Below are 24,120 nucleotides of genomic sequence, written 5' to 3'. Positions count from 1 at the left end.
TGGGGCCAGGTAGTATGGCAGGATCACCCTTTCTTGGGGTATTTTGGCCCTTTTTGCTTCCCATTTTGGCTAGCACTGGAAGTGCAGAACCCTGTGAAGATGGCAAACAATGTTTTTTTAACAGGAAGTTAATTGACTGTTTGTGTTTGAGGATCACGTCCCAGATAAGTTTGGGATGAAAGTTCAAAAGGTTCTTTACTGAGTGTAAGTGTTTGGTTTGGTTTCCACCCGTACTCACCGCTTTTCGGATTAATGTAACTGACATTTTAAAATCCTGCTCTCCTGGCCTGATTCGCCTTCGCTCATGTAAATCAGGAACTATTGCGGGGAAATCAGTGGAGTCACACAAGTTTAAAACAGGGGCGGACAGATGAGTCAAGCTTCAGCATGCCCCTGTGAATCAACAGCAGAGACACCAGTGCTGGAAAGAGGATGCAAGCTGCATGTAAATGAGTGGAGATACGGGGCAATATGCTGCTTTTTCCGACAGGAGCCACGCTGGGCAGAAGCAGATTGGTAGCAGCAGCACCTGAAGTAAAAGAGCCTTCTTAGCAGTGCGAGGCAGGGTGGCTCAAGTTGGCCAGCTGCATGGGGCAGTGGATTCCCCCTTCTCTGAAAAGGAGCAGAGGGAGACTACAGCTGCAGATGGCAGTATACTTGCTGAGCGGCTGTTGTGGTGGACATGCCTCTAGCTAATGGACCATGCCCTCATGAAGCTGTGGACCAAGGTAGCATCTCATGGCTTTCCCTTGAGCCCCAGTCAGGATTCCCTGTGTGGAGAGGATACTGTTGGGAACCTGGGATAATTGAGGGCAGAGGCTACCTAGGATGGGTACTACCCTAGGACGCCCAAGACCTAGGTTCAATTCCCATCCTCTGCCACAGACTATGATCTTCTTCCTCCAATTAGTCTTTCTGTGCCTCTGTTACATAGGGCTAGCAATCTTTCCCTCTCGGGTGGTATGAAGAGACAGATGGTGAGGCGCTCAGATGCTACAGCAATGGAGGCCACAGAAGTACCTTAGATAGAGCTATACCAATAGGGGAGTTGTGAGGATAACCATGAGTGCCGACTTCCTCTGTTCCCCGGGGGTGCTCAACCCCCCTCTGCCCCAGGCCCCACCCCCACTCCACCCCTTTCCCCAAACCACCAGCCTGCCCCAGTGGGGGGGGGGGGGGGGAGGGGGGGAGGGGGAGGTACTGACCTGGAGGGCTGCCGGTGGGTGCTGAGCACCCACTACTTTTTTTCCCATGGGAGCTCCAGCCCCGGAGCCCCCACGGAGTCACCGCCTATGAGGATAACAATGGTGAGGTACTTAGATGCTCCAGTAAAGGAGGCCGCATAGATACCATGTGGTGCCTTAGATCGATACAGACACCCGTTGCACCGGTCAGTTTACCCACTCAGCACAGACGAGGTCAACCTAGACCTGCAGTCTGAAAATTACATTTTTCAAAAGTCTGGCACGGGACCTGTACCGCTGCAAAGGCAGACAAAAAAGCTGGACTTCTTTTTGTTATTATCTCTGCAAACCAGCCGGAATAAATTATTCCAGCTGAGTGTTTCAGTTTTCATATAGCTTTCTCACAGCTGTTCGGCTTGGCGCACGGGCTGATTCCTTGGGCGATGCTTTGGGAGGTTTCCGCCCAGACACCAGAACCTTTTCTTTGCCATTTACACCAAAAAGAAAAGAAAAGAAAAAAAAATGATCTCCCTTTATTATCCGTTTATTTCATGCCTCTTAACCTGCATGAAGGCTCAAATGTGGGACAAAGACCCAAATGAAGGTAATAAAAATCTAACAGTGCTTAAAATGAGGTGGCATTAATTGATTTAATAAAATGAAATGTAATAATAGTTTGCAACAATTCAACCACATTGATCCAAGGGTCTCCAGACACACTGCCAACTGAGACCCATATTTCTATCTCTGCTGCAGAAAAGTGATATTAGCTACTGTGACTAAGTTCCTCCTCTACCTTGGTGGGTCCTAAGCTGATTGGCGGATTTTCTCACCTCAGAGGTTCACGGCAGCCCCCAGTTTGGCCACATTCGTGGCTCAGATCTGCCATTCACTCAGTTAGCCTCATGCACTGGCCAGCATCGGGGAAACGGAGAACAATCCCCGCAGTCTCTGTGTCCCACCTAATGGGTCGGGGACAGGGCAGATCCTTTCCAATTTAGGCCTTCCCTTCTGGTGTTTCTCACAGGCCAGGTCAACTCCTCCTGCGTCCGATCAGGAGCTGGGGGGGATGGGGGCAACCCAGGCCTGCCCTCTACACCAGGTTCCCAGCCCAGGGCCCTGTGGAGAGCAGCTGTCCACAATGTTCCCTGTATCAGCTGCATGACAGCTACAACTCCCTGGGCTACTTCCCCATGGCCGCCTCCCCCCCAGCACCTTCTTTATCCTCACTGCAGGATCTTCCTCCTGAAACCTGATCACGCTTGAACTCTTCCCTCCTCCAGCAGCATACCTTCTCACTCCCTGCTCCTGGCACGCCCCCCCTACTAACTGATGGGAGGTCCTTTTTAAACCAGGCGTCCTGATTAGCCTGCCTGCCATAATTGAATCTAGAAAGTTCTTAATTGGCTCCAGGTGTCTTGATTAGCTTGCTTGTCTTAATTGGTTCTGGCAGGTTCCTGATTGCTCTAGGACAGCCCCTGCTCTAGTCACTCGGGGAACAGAAAACTGTTCACCCAGTGGCCAGTATATTTGCCTTCGACCAGACTCCTGTACACCTCAATTCCGGACACCTGCCCCTTTTGCGGCGTGAGGGAAACCCTGGCGCACGTCTATCTGGAGTGCGCCAGGTTGCAGCCCCTATTCCGGCTCCTCACCAACCTTTTGTTACGGTTTTGGTTGCACTTTTCTCCTCACCTTCTCATCTACGCACTCCCTGTCCGTGGCCCCACTAAGTCGCGGGACCTCCTGGTCAACCTCCTCCTGGCCCTGGCTAAAGCGGCCATCTATAAAACCAGGGTGCGGAGGTTGGCCGATGGAGTCTCCTGCGACTGCGGGGCCTATTTCCGATCCTCTGTCCGTTCACGTCTCCGAGCGGAGTTCCTCTGGGCGGCGTCCACCGACTCCCTTGACGCCTTTGAGGAGCGGTGGGCGCTGTCCGGGGTTCTCTGCTTGGTGTCCCCGTCCGGTTCCCTTCGTTTGACCCTTTGACCGCACTCCCGTCCCTGTTTTTCATTAGTTGTCCCCCGTAATTAGTTGGCTCTCCAGGCCCTGTGGATCTCCCCCTTAGGCTGGGGGGGGCTCCTTTCGTAGTGGACGAGCTCCGCCCGCCCACTCCCTGGATCCCAATAGGACCAGACTCCTGTACACCTCAATTCCGGACACCTGCCCCTTTTGCGGCGTGAGGGAAACCCTGGCGCACGTCTATCTGGAGTGCGCCAGGTTGCAGCCCCTATTCCGGCTCCTCACCAATCTTTTGTTACGGTTTTGGTTGCACTTTTCTCCTCACCTTCTCATCTACGCACTCCCTGTCCGTGGCCCCACTAAGTCGCGGGACCTCCTGGTCAACCTCCTCCTGGCCCTAGCTAAAGCGGCCATCTATAAAACCAGGGTGAGGAGGTTGGCCGATGGAGTCTCCTGCGACTGCGGGGCCTATTTCCGATCCTCTGTCCGTTCACGTCTCCGAGCGGAGTTCCTCTGGGCGGCGTCCACCGACTCCCTTGACGCCTTTGAGGAGCGGTGGGCGCTGTCCGGGGTTCTCTGCTCGGTGTCCCCGTCCGGTTCCCTTCGTTTGACCCTTTGACCGCACTCCCGTCCCTGTTTTTCATTAGTTGTCCCCCATAATTAGTTGGCTCTCCAGGCCCTGTGGATCTCCCCCTTAGGCTGGGGGGGGCTCCTTTCGTAGTGGACGAGCTCCGCCCGCCCACTCCCTGGATCCCAATAGGACCAGACTCCTGTACACCTCAATTCCGGACACCTGCCCCTTTTGCGGCGTGAGGGAAACCCTGGCGCACGTCTATCTGGAGTGCGCCAGGTTGCAGCCCCTATTCCGGCTCCTCACCAATCTTTTGTTACGGTTTTGGTTGCACTTTTCTCCTCACCTTCTCATCTACGCACTCCCTGTCCGTGGCCCCACTAAGTCGCGGGACCTCCTGGTCAACCTCCTCCTGGCCCTGGCTAAAGCGGCCATTTATAAAACCAGGGTGAGGAGGTTGGCCGATGGAGTCTCCTGCGACTGCGGGGCCTATTTCCGATCCTCTGTCCGTTCACGTCTCCGAGCGGAGTTCCTCTGGGCGGCGTCCACCGACTCCCTTGACGCCTTTGAGGAGCGGTGGGCGCTGTCCGGGGTTCTCTGCTCGGTGTCCCCGTCCGGTTCCCTTCGTTTGACCCTTTGACCGCACTCCCGTCCCTGTTTTTCATTAGTTGTCCCCCGTAATTAGTTGGCTCTCCAGGCCCTGTGGATCTCCCCCTTAGGCTGGGGGGGGCTCCTTTCGTAGTGGACGAGCTCCGCCCGCCCACTTCCTGGATCCCAATAGGACCAGACTCCTGTACACCTCAATTCCGGACACCTGCCCCTTTTGCGGCGTGAGGGAAACCCTGGCGCACGTCTATCTGGAGTGCGCCAGGTTGCAGCCCCTATTCCGGCTCCTCACCAATCTTTTGTTACGGTTTTGGTTGCACTTTTCTCCTCACCTTCTCATCTACGCACTCCCTGTCCGTGGCCCCACTAAGTCGTGGGACCTCCTGGTCAACCTCCTCCTGGCCCTGGCTAAAGCGGCCATCTATAAAACCAGGGTGAGGAGGTTGGCCGATGGAGTCTCCTGCGACTGCGGGGCCTATTTCCGATCCTCTGTCCGTTCACGCCTCCGAGCGGAGTTCCTCTGGGCGGCGTCCACCGACTCCCTTGACGCCTTTGAGGAGCGGTGGGCGCTGTCCGGGGTTCTCTGCTCGGTGTCCCCGTCCGGTTCCCTTCGTTTGACCCTTTGACCGCACTCCCGTCCCTGTTTTTCATTAGTTGTCCCCCGTAATTAGTTGGCTCTCCAGGCCCTGTGGATCTCCCCCTTAGGCTGGGGGGGGCTCCTTTCGTAGTGGACGAGCTCCGCAAGCCCACTCCCTGGATCCCAATAGGACCAGACTCCTGTACACCTCAATTCCGGACACCTGCCCCTTTTGCGGTGTGAGGGAAACCCTGGCGCACGTCTATCTGGAGTGCGCCAGGTTGCAGCCCCTATTCCGGCTCCTCACCAATCTTTTGTTACGGTTTTGGTTGCACTTTTCTCCTCACCTTCTCATCTACGCACTCCCTGTCCGTGGCCCCACTAAGTCGCGGGACCTCCTGGTCAACCTCCTCCTGGCCCTGGCTAAAGCGGCCATCTATAAAACCAGGGTGAGGAGGTTGGCCGATGGAGTCTCCTGCGACTGCGGGGCCTATTTCCGATCCTCTGTCCGTTCACGCCTCCGAGCGGAGTTCCTCTGGGCGGCGTCCACCGACTCCCTTGACGCCTTTGAGGAGCGGTGGGCGCTGTCCGGGGTTCTCTGCTCGGTGTCCCCGTCCGGTTCCCTTCATTTGACCCTTTGACCGCACTCCCGTCCCTGTTCTTCATTAGTTGTCCCCCGTAACTAGTTGGCTCTCCAGGCCCTGTGGATCTAACCCTTAGGCTGGGGGGGGCTCCTTTCCTAGTGGACGAGCTCCGCAAGCCCACTTCCTGGATCCCAATAGACCAGACTCCTGTACACCTCAATTCCGGACACCTGCCCCTTTTGCGGTGTGAGGGAAACCCTGGCGCACGTCTATCTGGAGTGCGCCAGGTTGCAGCCCCTATTCCGGCTCCTCACCAATCTTTTGTTACGGTTTTGGTTGCACTTTTCTCCTCACCTTCTCATCTACGCACTCCCTGTCCGTGGCCCCACTAAGTCGCGGGACCTCCTGGTCAACCTCCTCCTGGCCCTGGCTAAAGCAGCCATCTATAAAACCAGGGTGAGGAGGTTGGCCGATGGAGTCTCCTGCGACTGCGGGGCCTATTTCCGATCCTCTGTCCGTTCACGCCTCCGAGCGGAGTTCCTCTGGGCGGCGTCCACCGACTCCCTTGACGCCTTTGAGGAGCGGTGGGCGCTGTCCGGGGTTCTCTGCTCGGTGTCCCCGTCCGGTTCCCTTCATTTGACCCTTTGACCGCACTCCCGTCCCTGTTCTTCATTAGTTGTCCCCCGTAACTAGTTGGCTCTCCAGGCCCTGTGGATCTAACCCTTAGGCTGGGGGGGGCTCCTTTCCTAGTGGACGAGCTCCGCAAGCCCACTTCCTGGATCCCAATAGACCAGACTCCTGTACACCTCAATTCCGGACACCTGCCCCTTTTGCGGTGTGAGGGAAACCCTGGCGCACGTCTATCTGGAGTGCGCCAGGTTGCAGCCCCTATTCCGGCTCCTCACCAATCTTTTGTTACGGTTTTGGTTGCACTTTTCTCCTCACCTTCTCATCTACGCACTCCCTGTCCGTGGCCCCACTAAGTCGCGGGACCTCCTGGTCAACCTCCTCCTGGCCCTGGCTAAAGCGGCCATCTATAAAACCAGGGTGAGGAGGTTGGCCGATGGAGTCTCCTGCGACTGCGGGGCCTACTTCCGATCCTCTGTCCGTTCACGCCTCCGAGCGGAGTTCCTCTGGGCGGCGTCCACCGACTCCCTTGACGCCTTTGAGGAGCGGTGGGCGCTGTCCGGGGTTCTCTGCTCGGTGTCCCCGTCCGGTTCCCTTCATTTGACCCTTTGACCGCACTCCCGTCCCTGTTCTTCATTAGTTGTCCCCCGTAACTAGTTGGCTCTCCAGGCCCTGTGGATCTAACCCTTAGGCTGGGGGGGGCTCCTTTCCTAGTGGACGAGCTCCGCAAGCCCACTTCCTGGATCCCAATAGACCAGACTCCTGTACACCTCAATTCCGGACACCTGCCCCTTTTGCGGTGTGAGGGAAACCCTGGCGCACGTCTATCTGGAGTGCGCCAGGTTGCAGCCCCTATTCCGGCTCCTCACCAATCTTTTGTTACGGTTTTGGTTGCACTTTTCTCCTCACCTTCTCATCTACGCACTCCCTGTCCGTGGCCCCACTAAGTCGCGGGACCTCCTGGTCAACCTCCTCCTGGCCCTGGCTAAAGCGGCCATCTATAAAACCAGGGTGAGGAGGTTGGCCGATGGAGTCTCCTGCGACTGCGGGGCCTATTTCCGATCCTCTGTCCGTTCACGCCTCCGAGCGGAGTTCCTCTGGGCGGCGTCCACCGACTCCCTTGACGCCTTTGAGGAGCGGTGGGCGCTGTCCGGGGTTCTCTGCTCGGTGTCCCCGTCCGGTTCCCTTCGTTTGACCCTTTGACCGCACTCCCGTCCCTGTTTTTCATTAGTTGTCCCCCGTAATTAGTTGGCTCTCCAGGCCCTGTGGATCTCCCCCTTAGGCTGGGGGGGGCTCCTTTCGTAGTGGACGAGCTCTGCCCGCCCACTTCCTGGATCCCAATAGACCAGACTCCTGTACCCCCTGGTGTGGGTCTGTCACAATACCTTGTCCAGATGGCTAACCAAAGGCACAATGTAATCAAATGACTTATCCAAGGCCTCCCAGCAACTTGTGGAAGGCCAGGATAAGAACCCAGCAGCCCCATCTTCCAGTCATTTGCTTTCTAGACTACATCGTCTTCTTCATTTCCTCTACCCAGGATAGCAAGACCCAACCATTCAAAAATGATGAGCTGGGCCCCTCAAAAATAATGAGATGAACTTAAAATCATGCAGATTAATATATTTGGGATACTTTTTATCTGACTCTTCGGTTTCTGAGCCCTTAGGTTACATTCAGATCACATTTTCAGGCTTTTCTCTGCAACCATGAGGGCTAGATTTGATTTGGATGGGAGAGAGAGAAATAGGAGTTTAAAATGAGAGTCTTTTCCCTACAGAGGCACCAAACTGTTTATTTCCCCTGCACAGTTCTTTGCCAGTTCTCCTCTACTGCCTTAATTAGGGTCCTTTAACAGGCTTTGGATCAGGCCTTTGTTCTTTATCCATTTCTGTCACATCTTTATTAAGAAGGACAGGTGTTGCTAACTAAGCACAGGTTCCTTCTCTGTTTGCTGCGCGCAAACTTTACTCTCCAGCTCTTCTCAGATCGACCCACCAGCAGTGGAAGGATGCAGCTGAAGCCTTTGGAGGGCAACAGCCACATGCTTGCAGAAAAGACCCACTTACTTTCAGGCTCAGTGATGTGATTTAGATTATGGGCAACAACTAATCAAGAAAGAACAAAAGTAAAGTTTCCATGAGAGAGCACAGTGTGATTTACATCAGCTGAGGTTCTGGCTCTGTAATGCTGAGGTGATTGTTTCATATTTTGGTTATTATCCTCAACCTCTTTCCTCCTTGCTCCCTAAAGCCACCAAGGATCTCAGGAAAAAAATGTTTTTGCTATTGATGAAAAAGGATATTATTTTCTGTAGGCACAGTATATAGGAAAAGACTTTTCTCCCCTGGGTAATAATAATAAAAAAATTCTATACCATTTCCTCATTGATATTATAGCATCAAGCAAGTATCAATGGGACTCCATGGATTCATCAATGGACAACATCTTTACATAATGAAAGTTTCATGGATCTGTTCCAGATTTATATACAATCCCATAGAGATATAGGCACTGGGCCCCACTGAGGTTTGACTAGGGAAGGTAATTAAGGAAACTACAAAAAAAAAAATCTTTCTTGTTACAACTTTCTACGTATCAAATAATCCCCCCTACCAGTTTCTGTGCCTTGTTGAGCATAGAAGGCGTTTACCAGGTGGGAGATAAGTAGTTGATCAATGTACGTTCTCGTTACTTGAAAGAATGTTTCTTTGTACAATGAGAGTCCCTAATATGTTGCATGTGGTTTCCATTCGGGGCTTTGTGGGATCTCTTCCAGGAAGTTTCAGGTCATTACCTCAAGCCTTCCTCAGCTGAAAAAGGATTGAGGTAATAACCCACAATATCCTGGAGGAGGAGGGGGAAAAAAAGTTCTATAAAGCATTGAAGACAAGAGAATGAAAATTGCACGCAGGGTAGATAGAGGGAATGTGCCCTTTGACCCTGTAGGAAAGGTGTAATAAAACGAGCAGTATTGAAGCAATATGTCAAATTCCAAGAGATCGGGTGAGGAGAGCAGTCTGCTCAAAATTGAAACCATTGGTTCCCTCACCAACTGCTGGGCCTGATCTGGTGAGAGGCTGAGCACCTACCCAGGGCCCTCACTTCTCATTGGCTCTCACATACTTCAAAGGGACTCAGCATCTCACAGGGCTGGACACTGATTGGTTATGAGGTTTCCTGTAAGATAATGGCTGGCTGCTTAACAAGGAGGGGGACAAGGAAGTGCTGTGTGCTAACAAGCTTCTTCAAAAGCTTACAGCACGACCGAGATGGCTTGCAGGATAATACAGATCATAAGGAATTGCTGTAGAGGGAAAGGGTTCTTAGCTAAAGAAGGTCAGATTTAAGCGTAAGTGTATCTTATCCCACTTTTACTGTGAGTGTCAGTTGCCACTATCCTTCACTCCATTATGTTCTCCCATTTACTCTCTCTCCCCATCTGAACACTCCTTCCCTGTGACAGAAGTTACCATATACAGCTGCTCAATGTTTTCTGGTCACAGGCCAGTTTTCTATTGAGCAAGCTATTTGCCCCACACCTGAGCCAAGACTCCCCAGTGCTTACAGCCCTTTTCAAAGCAGGGAAGGATTGCCTTCCAGCTGAAGAACAAATCAGGGAATCAGAGCTGGGTTGTCTCCGCAGCTCTGCTACAGACCAGGGGCAAGTCACTGAAGGGGCGATTTTTCAGAAGTTCTGAGTGCTCACAGCTCCAATGAACTTCCTTTGTAGTAACAGGTGCTCAGCACTTCTGAAAATCAGTGTCTCTACTTACTCTGTGACCCAGTTACAAACAAGTGTTTTATGGAGCTTTAACAAAAGACAAACTGAGCTATCTTTCTAAAAGGCATGCTTTAATCTGGCACCTGGGAGAAATTCTACAGCCAGGCAGGGAGGGGGAAGAGGAGGAGCTGGGCTGGATGGTTGTAATGACCCCTTCTGGCCTTGGAGATTGTGAATCCATTAATTCACCTGATCATCCCCTTCCTTCGTGGGCCTTGGGGAGAAAAGGATTGCCGGCATTGCCCTCAGCAAGCTTGCAGCTCTGCATTAAGACAATGGTTATAAGCAAATCTCATGCATCAAGGCTTCAGTTGGTCACCTTCAGGGGTCAGGAAGGATTCCCCCCCTCCCCCGATGCAAAATTGACCAGATAGATCCTCTTATTCCCCACCCCTTTTCTCTGAAGCTTAATCTGGAGACAGGACACTAGACAAGGTGGACTAATGATCTGACTTGATACAGAGAATCCTCTTTTTTAGATGCCCGTCTGGTGTGTCTTGCTCTAACTGACAGCCAGATTTGGGCTCAGGAAGGAATTTCCCCCCCAGGTCAGATTGGCCAGGATTTTGGGGTTAATTGTTTGTTTGTATGTTTTGCCTTCCGCTGCACGCAGTACATGGATCGCTTGCTGGGATCATCTGAGTGTATCTCACCTAATCAATTCCCTGCTATTGCAGGGGCCTTGGGCATTGACGCACGTCGGTCTCTTCTGTGGCACACGACTGTTTAGTCTCCTGAGGACCGTAATCTTTAGTTTAACTCAAGTGATTGGGCCTAATATAAGGGGTATCTGGGTGAAACTGAATGGCTTGTGACATACATGTCAGATTAGATAAACTAATGGTCCTGCCTATGAAAGCTCCTGCCGTGGTGTATGAAGCTCTCAGAACTGTAGTGACTGTAGCTTGAAGGGCAGCAGCATTCTGTGAGGCGGATTTCAAAGGGCTTGCCAAGGCAGCTGGAATTGCACAAAGGCCAGTTTAGCTGGGTAGCTGCCTAAGGCAGCAGAGGGCTGGGCGATTGCCTTGGATGGCAGATTTGGCCCGGCCACACCTCCATCATCACGGAGGAGACACTGGGTTAAACGTCAGTGGTGCTCTGATCCTGGGCTCCGGGTCACAATGCCACTCACTCAGAGTCGGTTTGGTCACGACAGAGGGACTGCAGGGCCAAATTTGAATGACGTGGGGCGCAGCTTACTGAAGTGTTGCCTAGGTGACAGATTGGGTTGAGCTGCCTCTGGAATTGCAGCCCTACCCCTAAAAAAGAAAGCAGGGTTGGATGTAGGGGGTAAACAAGGACCCTCTTGTTTTGCTATTATTTTGTTACTTTATTTTCTTGTTGGTGGTGTGAGCCAATTCACCTTACGGCAGGTAAATGAGGAGGCACGGTCGGCCGATCGCATTTAGAGCGACATCACAAGAACCTTTAGATCTTCTACAGTCCTGCCATAAGTTACTGGGCTCAGGACTCTTCACTTGGTCAGCAGAGCAGCAAATCTCCACTTGACTTCAAAGGGGACAGGCTTTAACCCTGTGAATCTACAAACCCACATTTGCAAAACTGGCTAGTGATTCTGGGTGCCCAAATTACAGTACTTTAAAGGGACCTTATTTTCAGAAAGTGCTGAGCACTCGCCAGCTGAAAATTAGGGCCCTTAAAAAGTCCCAAAACCGAAGCACCCAAACTCACTAGCCACGTTTGAAAATCCTTGCCACTCGCAGTGAAGAATAAGCCAATATACTTGATTGTAGCTTATGCTTAACATCTCTACTGCCCAGACTACTTAGGCACTGTGGACAGTGGGCTAGGCTGTGGCTTTTAAGATCCAGTAAGGGGGCGGGGGTGGTGTGGAGCTAGTCCCAGGAAGAGCAATGGAGAGATGGTGCCTCAGAGCAGTGGTGCTCCTCGTGCACGGCGGAGGAGCAATCTGCTCCATCCAGTGAGAGGCTCGAAATTGCACTGGCTTTAGCCACCAGTGTGGAGTGTGGAGCTGCAAAGGTGCTGCAAAGCTGCTTCTCCCTCCTCTACCCAGTCCTGTGCAAAGTCAGAGGATCTGTCCCCATAACTAATACATTGTAGAAACCTCTAAAAGTGACCAAAAGTAGCTTTTTCATGCCTAATGCCGTTATTTTAAGGACCAACATTTCAGGACATTCCAGGACTAGAAACAAGAGCGATGTATATCGTTGGAAAGCTGCGAACCTTCTCTTTCCAGTGGTTAAACCATCCTGTTCTGGCTTGGATGTGTCACAAGACATTGGGCCTTAAACCTCTCAGCATCGCCAACCCCAAGCATTTAAAAATCATGAGTCAGGCCCCCAAAATCAAGAGACTGGTTTAAAAAAAATCAAGAGGTTTTTTTTTAAATAATAAATATTTGGGTCTTTTCCTTTGCCTTCTGGCATCTGGGCCTTCAGCATACACTTGCTTCACATTTTAAAGCTTCTTTCTGCAGTCAGGAAGGCTGGAAAGTTATTTTTATTTTTTTAAATGACAGCTGGGATTTCATGCAATCTCTTTAATCCAGCAGCTGCAGTGGCATGCCATGACATTTTTAGTAAGGCATGCAAGGCGGTGACCTCACACATACAGTGCATGCAAGGTCACGCTGCTGGGAGGATGCCATTTTGTTCTCCCAAATGGCATCGTCCATGTGCGTTTGGGGACTGGATGGAATCATCCCATGGGCACAGCCAGCCCTGGGGCATGCGATGCATTCATTGCATATTTAGCCGACACCCCGAGCAGCTGGGTCTTCAAAAAACCCCACTAAATGTCACGAAACTCACAATAAAATCAAGAGAATTGGTGGCACGGGGTCCTTGAGTGAATATTGCCCCTCCCATTGTGTAGTTTTGAGGGGGGCATTCCTCATTTTGGGGGAAGAGAAGAAACTTTTCTGCTGGTTGCCATATGCCATACATCCATTCTGGGTGCTGGGAACATCTATATAATATCACTTAAATGCACATATATTGGACTAACAGCCAGCAACTGAAACGCTCCGAAAAAGCTGCAAGTGCAAGGGTTTTCGCTACACAGATTCATAGACTTTAAGACCAGAAGGGACCATTACATCATCTAGCCTGACCTCCCGGAGAACACAGGCCATATATTTCACCCAGTTACTGAGCCCAAGAACTTGTGTTCAGTTCAAGCAGATCTGCCAGAAAGGCATCCAGTCTTGATCTGAAAACATCAGGAGACAGAGACTCCACCGCTTCCCTGGGTAATTTGTTCCAACAGTTAATCACCCTGACTGCTAAACATTTGTGCCTTATTTCTCAGTTGAATTTGTCTAGCTTCAGCTTCCAGCCTTTGGTTCTTGTTAGGCCTTTTCTGCTAGGTTACAGAGCCCTTTAGTGCCTTAAACTGCCTTAAAAATTGAGTGCTTTAAGTCTCTCATGATAAGGGATTTTCTCCAGGCCTCGAATAATTTTGGAGGCTCTTTTCTGCAGCCTTGCCAATTTTTCAACATCGTTTTGAAAACAGGGACACCAAAACTGGACATGCTATTCCAGTATCGATCTCATCAATGCTGTACACAGAAGCAACATCACCTCCTGACTCACTACTCCCCTCTTAATACATCCAAGGATTGCATTAGCCCTCTTTGCAACAACATCACATTGGGAGCTCATGTTCAGTTGCATATCCATTACAACCCCTAAATCCTTTTCAGAGCCACTATTTCTGAACATACAGCCCTCCGCCCCCCATTCTGTAGGCATCACCTGCATTCCTTGCTCCTAGATGTATAATTTTGCATTTGCCTGTATTAAAATACATTTTGTTTGAATGGATCCAGCTTACCAACTGATCCAGACCTCTCTGTATGACTGTCCTGTCCTCACCATTATTTACTACTTCGCAAATCTTTGTGTCATCCACATATTTGATCAGCAGTGATTTTATACCAACTTCCATCATTGGTGAAAATGTTGAATAACATTGGGCCTAGTACTGATCCCTGCAGGACTCCATGAGAAGGGATGACAAAATGGAACCCTGCAGAACCCCACGCGGGAGCCTTTGGAGCAGAAATGCAATTGCTCACTACTGCTTTCTGGGAGCTCTCAGAGGGAAAGGAACAAGACACAGAAGAGAAATTCATCCTATCGCTTCTAGAGTCCCCAGGCCAGCTAGCATTTGACAATCAATTATATCAAAAATCTCTGCGTGGATAATCATTTTCCCCCTCCATTTTTCAATGACCTGTACTGCTGCCAGATTTAAAAGAAATCACCTCAAATGTTCCCTCTATCTTCCATCTCCAGAAAATCGTCAGACAACCCACGCAGGGCTAAAACCAAACGACCTCGAGTCAAAGACATCTGAGGACTCCAGATATGGTGGGAGTTGCCTAACTGCAACCTTCTCAGTTGTTTCCCCACCGAAAAGGAAGCTTGGAGACCAGGTGACATTTGGAGAGAAAGTGTCGGCATAAAGAGGTGGTTTACTGAGTGAGAAAGCCCTTGTGCCGGGAGGCACTGAGAATTCTACTCCAGTAATGTCCCGTTGGCCTTCACCTGCTAAGAGGGGGACAGATCTAACTCACAAACTTCACATCCCTCAGCACCTACCAAACCTCAGCAGGGGACATTAGCTGAAACTCAAGCAGATGAGGGATGAGTGCCGGAGCAGAGCTCAGCATGACCAAGGAGGGGAGATATGGGTGGCTTTCTACCCCGCCCGCCGCCACCCCCGATCCTGGAGAGTGAGTCAACACACAAGCTAGAGCAGTCTCAGGGCTGGCAGATAAAAACCCTTATGGGGCCTTTGGCTTACCCCTTCCAAGGGTAGGACACTGCTTACCCTGTACGGGGGGTGCCTACGTCCACCCTGTGCCAGCTTGGGTATGGAGGGGGGAGGGATGGCTCAGTGGTTTGAGCATTGGCCTGCTAAACCCAGGCTTGTGAGTTCAATCCTTGAGGGGGCCATTTGGGATCTGGGACAAAAATTGGGGGCTGGTCCTGCTTTGAGCAGGGGTTTGGACTAGATGACCTCCTGAGGTCCCTTCCAACCCTGATATTCTATGATTCTATGTCTACACTCATGCTTCCCAGTTTGAGTAGGCAGACACGCGCTAGCTTGAAACAACAGTGAAGCCAGGGACAGCCACCCAAGCACATACCCCGGGGGTCCTGATGGGTGTCGGGCTCAGGAAGCTAGCCTGTGCTGCTAGCCGTGCTCCCCCCGACAACAGTGTTATTTTTAGGGCACTAGCTCGAACAGCACTATTGCATGTCTGTGAGCTATGAGCCATGCTACCCACTGTCGATATACCTAAGAAACTCATCAGCTCCTGCTTACGGCAGCGCTAAGTCTTCTTAAAAAATGGGTTTTCTTCAGTCCTCTGTCTAGGCTGGTATTATTTTTCCTTGGCATTTATTGCTGTTCTCGTTCTCTTGTGTATTCTTTTATTTGTTCATCAAATTATCCTTTGAACTGGCGTCTGCTTATTTTCAGAGGCCCCCCTCCGACTCTGCTTCCTATGCTAATCTTCCCCTTCCCATCAGGCCCGTGTGGCCGCTGCTGCCCTTTAATGCTGCTTAGATTTAACAATGAAGAATTTGAATTGCTGTCTCGCCCAGCCACTCCTGCTCTTCTGCCATAAAATTCTCTGTACATGCCAGGATTCCAATCAAAATTCCTCCGGTGTTTTGCTTTCCCTCAGAGTCAGTGTGGCTGAGGTCAACAACTTTCCATGCTGCTTCCTCCACTACTTCACTCCTCACACGTTTTGCAAATCTGACAACGCTGCAATTCCACTTGATCCCAGACACCCCTCATCTTCAGACCACGGATTGAGTCCAGAATGCCTGGTGACTATGAGGACTGTTAAATAAGCTACGCTCCCTTTCCATGTCCTGACATTCCTTCTAGCAACAGGCACCCCCCGCTCCATCCCCAGGTTAGTTTTTAACCCAATCAATATGCGTAATTCAACTCCCCCCGTCTTCCCCAGCTCCTCCACTCTAGCCTGGCATCTAAAGTCAGCCTTCTTATTACACGGTTTGCTCAGAAAAACTTGTGATGGGCCACAGACCATTGTTTTGGGCACTTCTGAAGTCCCTTTGACCCAAGGACTGAGCAAATGTGAATCAATTAAGCTTCACAATGTCCCATCACCTTAAACAAGGTCACTTTTGCCACCATAGCCTCAGAAGTGCAAAGACACTGTCAATGAAGACTTCAGCCCACTGTGCTGGAGAAGTTCGTGTACCTTATGTATGCAATCAGCTGAGCAATTATTTATACTGCTGCGGAAGCCAAAAGTACCTGTCGGGATCGTGGTTCCATTGTACCGGCTGCCAGGCAAACGCAGGGCCTGAACCAATGCCTCCTGATGCCAACGGGAGTCTTGCCATTGATTTCTGTGGGAGATGACTCAGAGCCTAAAATGCACAAGCACAGATGACGGGCAGGGGACAGGGATATAACATACAAGTTAATGAGCAGGATGATCAGCACGTGTCTTGCTAGCTACCTGGTGGAGGGGGTTTAATGGCGGCTGAGGTGGACGGAGGAGAAATGTGAGCAAGGGAGTAGGAAAAAGAAAGGAAGGGGAAAGGGTCACTAAGTGAGAGCAGGAGAGGAAAGGAAAGGAACTAGAAGGGCAGGAAGTGTAAGGAAGGAGAAGAGATTATTTCTGTGCTCCAGTCAGCAGTGGTAGGTTTGCATTGTCCCCATCTTAAAGATGGGGAAACCAAAGCACAGAGGCTGCATCTGCACACTGAGAATTTTTCTCAAATTCTCCCTCCATTGCTCTAGCACCAGACTGGCTGCCGGCTTTTTAAAGCCCCATGCCATCCAGACCTGCTCCAGGTCTAGCTGACAGAGTAAAATTGCCAGCAGCCAGTTTACAGTCAGTGTACACAGGGTCAGACACATTACGGGTCAGATTTTCAAAAGAGTCCCGGTACCTGGGAACTGAATGGGGGGACAGATTTTTCAGAAGAGCTCAGCACAATTTCCTTGTGAAAATCTGGCCAGGAGTGTGACAGTGGGAGCTGATTTGGAAACCTAAACCTTTTTTAGATGCCTAAATGGCAACTGAATTCGTTTGAAAATCTGCCCCAGATGGTGAGTGATGAGCATGTGAAAGTCTGGCCCTGCAGGACTTGCAGAGCGAGGCAAATTCTCCCAAACATTCCCAGGAGTCTATGCTCAGAATGACCAATGTAGTTGCTGTCACGGAGTCCCCGGGCGATGCTCTGGAACTACTCCCTACGAAGCCAGTCAGGACTCTGGGGGAGCCTCCTCTCTGTGAGCAGACTGTCTCCAGGGCAAGAAGCTTCCTCAGCTTTGACCTTCCTGGGTCTGACCTCGGAGCATTCAGGATCCCCTGCCCCACCGTGCACTTCACACAGCGAGTCCGCCCAGGCGGGGCTCCTAGGGAAGCCAGAGGGCCCTGCACCCTAGCTTCGCAGTCTGATGTAACTCTCAGCCAGCCAGTAAAACAGAAGGTTTATTAGCCGACAGGAACACAGTCTAAAACAGAGCTTGTAGGTACAGAGAACAGGACTTCTCAGTCAGGTCCATCTTGGGGGGCAGGGAGGCCAGAGCCCCATCTGGGCCTCCCTCCATTTCCCCAGCCAGCTCCAAACTGAAACTCTCTGGCCCCTCCTCTGGCCTTTGTCTCTTTCCCGGGCCAGGAGGCCACCTGATCTCTTTGTTCTCCAACACCTTCAGTTGGCACCTTTGCAGAGGAGGGGCCCAGGCCATCAGTTGCCAGGAGACAGGGTGTTGGCCATTCTCTGTGCAGACAGCATCACACTGGCCCTCTAGGGCTCTGCAACAATCACACACCCTTATCCCACCACCCTGATACTTAAGAAATGCCTAGAGGAAACTGGGGCACCCACACAGTATTCAGAGAAAACATTAAGAACATTCCCACTTTGTCACAGTTGCTTCACGCTCCCTCGTGCCCTTCTCACACATTCGTTTTCCACCCCTGTTTGAGCAGCTGACTTTTACTTGTCCAAATGCTTTCAGCGAGCGAGTGTGCGCGCTAAGCTCTCACGCTCAAGTTTTGGCACCAGTATGGAACGATGATCCTGTTACTGCCAAGTATCATGTGGTGCTTGTCCTTGAGTATGTGTTTCCCTTCAATTCAGCTGCCTTGGGAAGCCGAGTCTCCTTAGTGCTTATGTCTCAAGTGAAAACGCCCAAATATGTTGTGGAAAACACCTTTTTTCTTTTTTTAGGTGGGTGTGTGTTAAGTTAAGGGTACTCAGACTCATACCTTGCTCTTAGCTTACCCATGGTAACAAATTAGCCCTACCAAAGGACCCAATCGAATGCCCACATAAGTGGTTCCCTAGGGAACTGGATCAGCCCCAAAGCCCTTATTATAATAGGTAAATAGTATTATCCCAAATTTGCAAATAAGGAAATGGAGCTGTAGGTCCAGAGCCTGCTTTCACGTCTGGTTTACCCCAGTGTAACTCCATTGACCTCAGCAGAGTTAATCCTGACTTACATCAGTCTAGCTGAGAGCTAACCTCAGACCTGTAGTAGTTAGATGACTGGTCTGAGGCCGCAATGGGGTAAGAACTCATGAAAGCCGGGCTGACAGACCGCACAGCCACCGCTTCTCACGCCCATCACCTCAAGGGACCAGGAAGAAGATCTTTCCCTGCAGCTGTCTGGGTGCATGCTGAGAATGTAGCAACTTGCTCTAAACCATCAGATGCTGGACATGTGGGGAGTAGGGTGCCAGACTGGATGGACAAACGGTACAATCTGCTATGGAAAACGCCTGTATGCTTGGGAGTCTAACTAAACCAGTTGTGCAAGGGCCTCAAGTGGATGTGAAATACAGAGTGCAATTTTAAGCCAACGTTCTCCTCGCTGATCTGAACTTTATATCAGTGGAGCCAATCTCGGTTACATATTTAGCAGGGAAAGTTGCAGTGAATGGGATTTCTGCCACGGAATTAGTGCAAATTAATTCACAGGGATCAACACTGTAAATACAAGATTCAAATAAACAAATGGGGGGAACTTTTGCCTGTGACATCTGAAACATCAGGCTTCAAGCTCTTCTCCAAACTAGAACTTCCAGCCATGAAAAAATTCAAGAGAAACAGAGGAATTTCTCTAAACCTTTGCAAAAATACATTCACCTCTGCCAGTAAAAGCCATCCCTTCACAGCACCATTTGGATAATTCACGCTGTGTCTTGTTCGTCTGCCACCCTACTGGCTTGGGGTGGTGGGGGGAGGAGGATTTGTGTGTGTTTTCAGCACTGGTCTGTATGTGTATATATATATATAAAAAGGGAGGCCCAGATTTTGGCAGGCGTCCCTGTCTGGAATGAAATAAAACTTTGTTTTGTTTAAGGGATCTGGTTGTGAGGGGGAAAGAGAGAGAGAGAAGGGAAACAAATAAAGATAGTTAAAAAAGTGAGTGTGAAAGAAATACTCAAGGGAGGAAAATAAAGGACTTTTTTTATTGCTAATAACACGTGTTCTGGCATGTGCTTTGCACATTGTTAACCCACCTTGAAACCGGTAGATTTTTTTTTTTAAATCTGTCTTCTGGATATTGAGTTATTGCAATTGAAATATGAAAAAAATTGCTTTAAAAATATCTCTTTTCCAGTTCGCGTAGAAACCCTGAAGGATGATGGGTGATTTCATTCCTTGCTGTGGTTATATTCATAAATCGCCCCAATGGGTCAGGTTGGCTGCATACATGCTGCAGCCTGTGCAGCAGGGTTATACTAATAGGGTGGATGGTTTCAGCAGCTGTCACGCTGATGGTTGCTGTACGTTTCACCAGGCTGGTTCTGCTCTCAGGAACCAAACAGGATGGAATTTATGGCAGTGGGGGAATAAAACTGCAGAGGGAATAGAGAGTAGAGGTCAGATTCATTCTGGCAGCAGGAACATTCCTGCTTGCAACAAGTAGCAGGTAAGGCCCCAATTCAGGAAAGCATCCCTACAGAGAATGCACTTAAGCACATACTTAAGTATGCCCCTAAACAGGGATGGATTTAAGAAATGCTTAAGTGTGTTCCTTGAACAGGGCCTTACAGATTTGCAAGTCACTGCCACCTAGGATTTAATTTGTGGGGTGTTCTGGACTGCAGTTGAGTGCCTGATGTATGCAATCAGCTGAGCATTTGCACTCTCAAATAACTGAATGCAAAAGAGGCCAAGGCTGGCTATAGCCCTTTGTAACTTCCTAATTTGCAAGAACGCATGACAATAGGGCCCGGGAACGTTGAAATTCATTTGTCCTGCAGGGAGGTTTCTTTCGCTGCAGGGTGAATCCCATTGAATAACACTGAGCTCCTGTATCTAAAAAAAGGCATTGCCTTCCTGCAGGACAGGTGCAATATTAGGGCTGTGATTATGTGCCGTCTGGGAAGGAACTCTAGGAAATCTGCCCTGTGGCTGTTTTTCTTTTAAATTTGCATGTGATTGTAAAAGTAAGGGGATCACTTAGTCTCCGCCAGAGCCAGATATAATGCAGGAATTCACACAGACCAGCCACTCCTATGTTTCTTCACTTTCTCCTCAATCCCAGACAGAACGTCAGTTCCATGTAAATTTCCGCAATGTACTTCTGCCAGTGCACCCCAGAACAGCTTAGGATGGGGCAAACCAACCTGTAATTCAATTATCTTTTCAGCTGGAAACAAACACACCGAGAAAAACTGTTCTTATGGCATTTGCACAACAACTGGAAACCTCATGAAAAAGCCAGTTCTTGGAGATTTACAGCCCTGTTTTGCAGACCCAAAGAGACTTGTATTTATGGCGCAGAACAAAAAGGTTCCGTTTGGTGCTTCTCTGCAACACACCAAGCCTCTAAATGTTTAGAGCTTAACTCATCACCAGACCCTACTTGAAATCCACCACCACCACCACCAGTTACTCCAGGCGTCAGTGTCCCAATGAAGTGAACCTACTTAACTGGAATGATGGTTCCTGATATCAAACAACCCCCTTACCAGCCCATCCACCAATTCTTCTGTGTTTTTCTGTGAGGTTACCATAACAACAGACATCCACACTGGGCCTTTCACCCCAAATGATCGACAAACACTACAAACTGCATATTACAAGGGTCAAATGATGTTAATGCAAAATTAAGGTTGCACAGTAGGAAATCACAGTAACACAGGGCCAGGTTGTGACCATGCATTGCTCCTGGAGGCAAAAGCCACCCCAAGGGAAGGCGTAGTGGCTAAGGGAAAGGTGGGCCCTGCCCTTCCACTCCAGACAGAAATGCTAGCCAGGTGCACAGTCAGGATGGTGCCTACACCTCCCCAGCTGTATAGCTCAGATCTCTGGGATTCATTGGGCATCCGGACATTTATTTATTAATTGGCAGTTGCTGGTTGCTAAAGGATTACTAGTACGCTACACAGATGAGCATTTGGGCCAGAGAGGTTAATGAAGCAATGCCAACAGTGGGTGCTAGGGAAACAGGCAACAACCAAGTCAGTCATGCTAGAGGAGGACTGTGCAAACATTTTTTAAATAAACCCTTAACTCAGCCCTGGTTTGCTACTCAGCAGTCCCCCGGGGCCAGCCTTTGCAGTCCCTGCCTCAGTCATTCTCCAGGTGGGCTAATGAAACATTTGTGATTTCAAAAACCAGCTGCAGCTTGGCAGCTTCACCCAAGTTTTGCTTCGGGGATTCATTCAAGCCTGAAATTCAGCCCAAAATTCAATGGATGTGAACTCCCCATGAAACAAAGTTCCCCAAGGTCCAGGCATACCTGACCCACTGAACATTGCCCAGCTCCAGCCTGCAGCTTGCCAATCTTGTCTGAATGACAGCACAGCACCTGCTGACACCAGGCTGGGGCACTGATTCATAACTGACTCACCAAGAGCCATAATTTTCCCCTTGAAGTTTCCTTTCAGGTACCAACCCTGTTGTGATGGGTTCGGTCACAGAGATCCCCTTGGGACTGTCACCTGATGTGCTAAAATGGCCTCTGAGCCTGTTTTCCCTGCCAGCTTGGGACTCCAGAACCCTGCCTTGTTGAGCCAGACATGCTAGTCTGCTGCAACACAGACCCAGGTCTGGTCCATGCCCCCAGAGCTGCAGACTTTAACCAAAAACTGTTCAGAGGGTCACCTATCTGCAGCACTCAGACACCCAGTTCCCAATGGGATCCAAACCCCAAATAAATCCATTTTACTCTGTATAAAGCTTATACAGGGTAAAGTCATAAATTGTTCACCCTCTATAACACTGATAGAGAGATATGCACAGCTGTTTGCTCCCCCAGGTATTAATCACTTACTCTGGGTTTATCAATAAACAAAAGTGATTTTACTTAGTATAAAAAGTAGGATTTAAGTGGTTTCAAGTAATAGCAGACAGAACAAAGTAAGTCACCAAGCAAAATAAAGCAAAAACATACAAGCCTAAGCCTAATATATTAAGAAACTGATTACAGGTAATATCTCACCCTCAGAGATCTTCCAATAAGCTTCTTTCACAGACTGGACTCCTTCCTAGTCTGGGCCCAATCCTTTCCCCTGGTACAGTTCTTGTTAGTTCCAGCAGACATCTCAGGTGGTAAGCAGGGGTTTTCTCATGACTGGCAATCCCCCTTGTCCTGCTCCACCCCCTTTTATACCTTTGGCACAAGGCGGGCATCTTTTGTCTGTGCTTGTCCCCACCCCTGCCTCATCAATGGAAAAGTACAAGGATTAAGATGGATTCCAGTATCGTGTGACATGGTCACATGTCACTGTAAGAACCCTAGTCTCCATTTTTCCTGGGTTAGCCCACACCTACACAGTAAATAAACCATTTACAACCAATTGTCCTAGTAAATGGAAGCCATCAAGATTCTAAACCACCATTAATGGCCCACACTTTGCATAATTACAATAGGACCTCAGAGTAATGCTTCATATTTCTACGTTCAGACACAAGGATGATATATGCATACAAATAGGAGGAATATATTCAATAGGTTATAACCTTTGTTATGATATCTTACAGGAGAACTTTTGCGTATTCCAGTTACATCATATTCACACACATAAGCATATTTCCATAAAACGTAGGGAGTACAACGTCACTAAGCAGCAAAGGTCACATCCCTAGCTGTAATGGCTGCAGTCATGTGTTTCCATGCATGCCTCTTCTGGGAAGCATCTGATCATACATGGTGAAGTCCTAGCTCACAAAGGAACCTTGGGCTCGAGGCAGGCAGACATAATATTTCAGACATGTCCTACCATGGAACAGGCTATTCGTGGACTAGATGAAAATCGCAGTGTGGTTTGGCTGAAGCGAAATCATTCACTGGTGTGATGCTTTGCACCCGTCATCCCTAATTTGGCCATTTGTTCAGGTGCCAGATGATTGCTCGTGGCATTCTGCCCACTGAGCTGTTTGCAAGCTACTGGCTGGTGTGGAGAAAGAAAGTCAGGCAGAATCATTATTCTCCATCGTTCATTGAGCTCGGCAAGGAAAAACAGCCACAATCAATGGACAAATCTCAGCAGTGGTTTGTCAGGTTGGCTGGGAGTCAGCGGCCCCCGTGGAAGTAGCACAGCTACCGTATTACTGTGTCTTAGCTTTCTCCTTCCAGTCAAAGGGAGACAAAATGCAGGGATCCTAGATCAGACAGCAAACCCAAGGGCTGCTTCTTCAGTGCTCGGAAACACTCTCTGTTAAAGTGAAAGCCAGAGATGGGCATGAGATGCAGCATATGAACCCCAAAGCTCAAGTGGGTTCAGGTCCAGGGTTATGGTTTGAGCCATTCCAGAGCTATGGGCCAGCCACAGAGTTCAGATCCAGGTTGAGATATGAACTTCCTCCACACGCAGGGGTACTCAGACCTAGGGCAGTCGGAGTTAGGCCCATCTACAATAAAACACTACCGTTCAGTGAAGCTTTCCTGCTATAAAGGTCTAGTGAATAGGGCACTGAACTGAGACTCAGGAGACTGGGGTTCAATTTCCAGCTCAACCACTGGTTTCCAGTGTGACCTTGGGCAAGACACTCAATCTGCTCTGTGCCTCAGTTCCCCATCTGTAAAATGGGACAATGCTTCCCTAGCTTATGGAGGGTTTGCTGAGGATAAAAATCCATTAATGAATGGGAGGCAGTGTTTCCAAGTGGTTAGAGCACTGGCCTGAGACCTGGGTTCTATACCTGGCTCAGTCACTGGCCTGCTGGGGGACCTTGGGCAAGTCACTTTACCTTCATGCTCCTTAGTTTCCCCATCTG

The 24,120-nt window shown here is 49.8% G+C and overlaps 1 long non-coding RNA gene across 7 annotated transcripts in view; it reads right to left on the bottom strand.

Annotated features, from left to right (window-relative positions):
• The window catches only part of LOC125632218 (uncharacterized), a 143,281-nt gene that overhangs the window by 14,384 nt on the left and 104,777 nt on the right, over positions 1 to 24,120 (bottom strand). For 2 of the 7 annotated variants that reach the window (XR_012667345.1, XR_007355227.2), the window contains exon 3: positions 16,181 to 16,296. The exons of 4 other annotated variants lie outside the window; for them this stretch is intronic. This is a non-coding gene — a long non-coding RNA (uncharacterized LOC125632218). Of the gene's footprint in view, positions 1 to 16,180; positions 16,297 to 19,409; positions 19,749 to 24,120 lie in introns of all 7 variants that reach the window. One more of the 7 variants, XR_007355228.2, reaches the window with a different exon arrangement.

This window comes from Caretta caretta, chromosome 1 (genome assembly GCF_965140235.1).
Source record: "Caretta caretta isolate rCarCar2 chromosome 1, rCarCar1.hap1, whole genome shotgun sequence".
NCBI classification, from domain to species: Eukaryota; Metazoa; Chordata; order Testudines; family Cheloniidae; genus Caretta; species Caretta caretta.
Note: the sequence above shows the minus strand (reverse complement) of the source record. Positions and strands in the feature narration are given on the sequence as shown.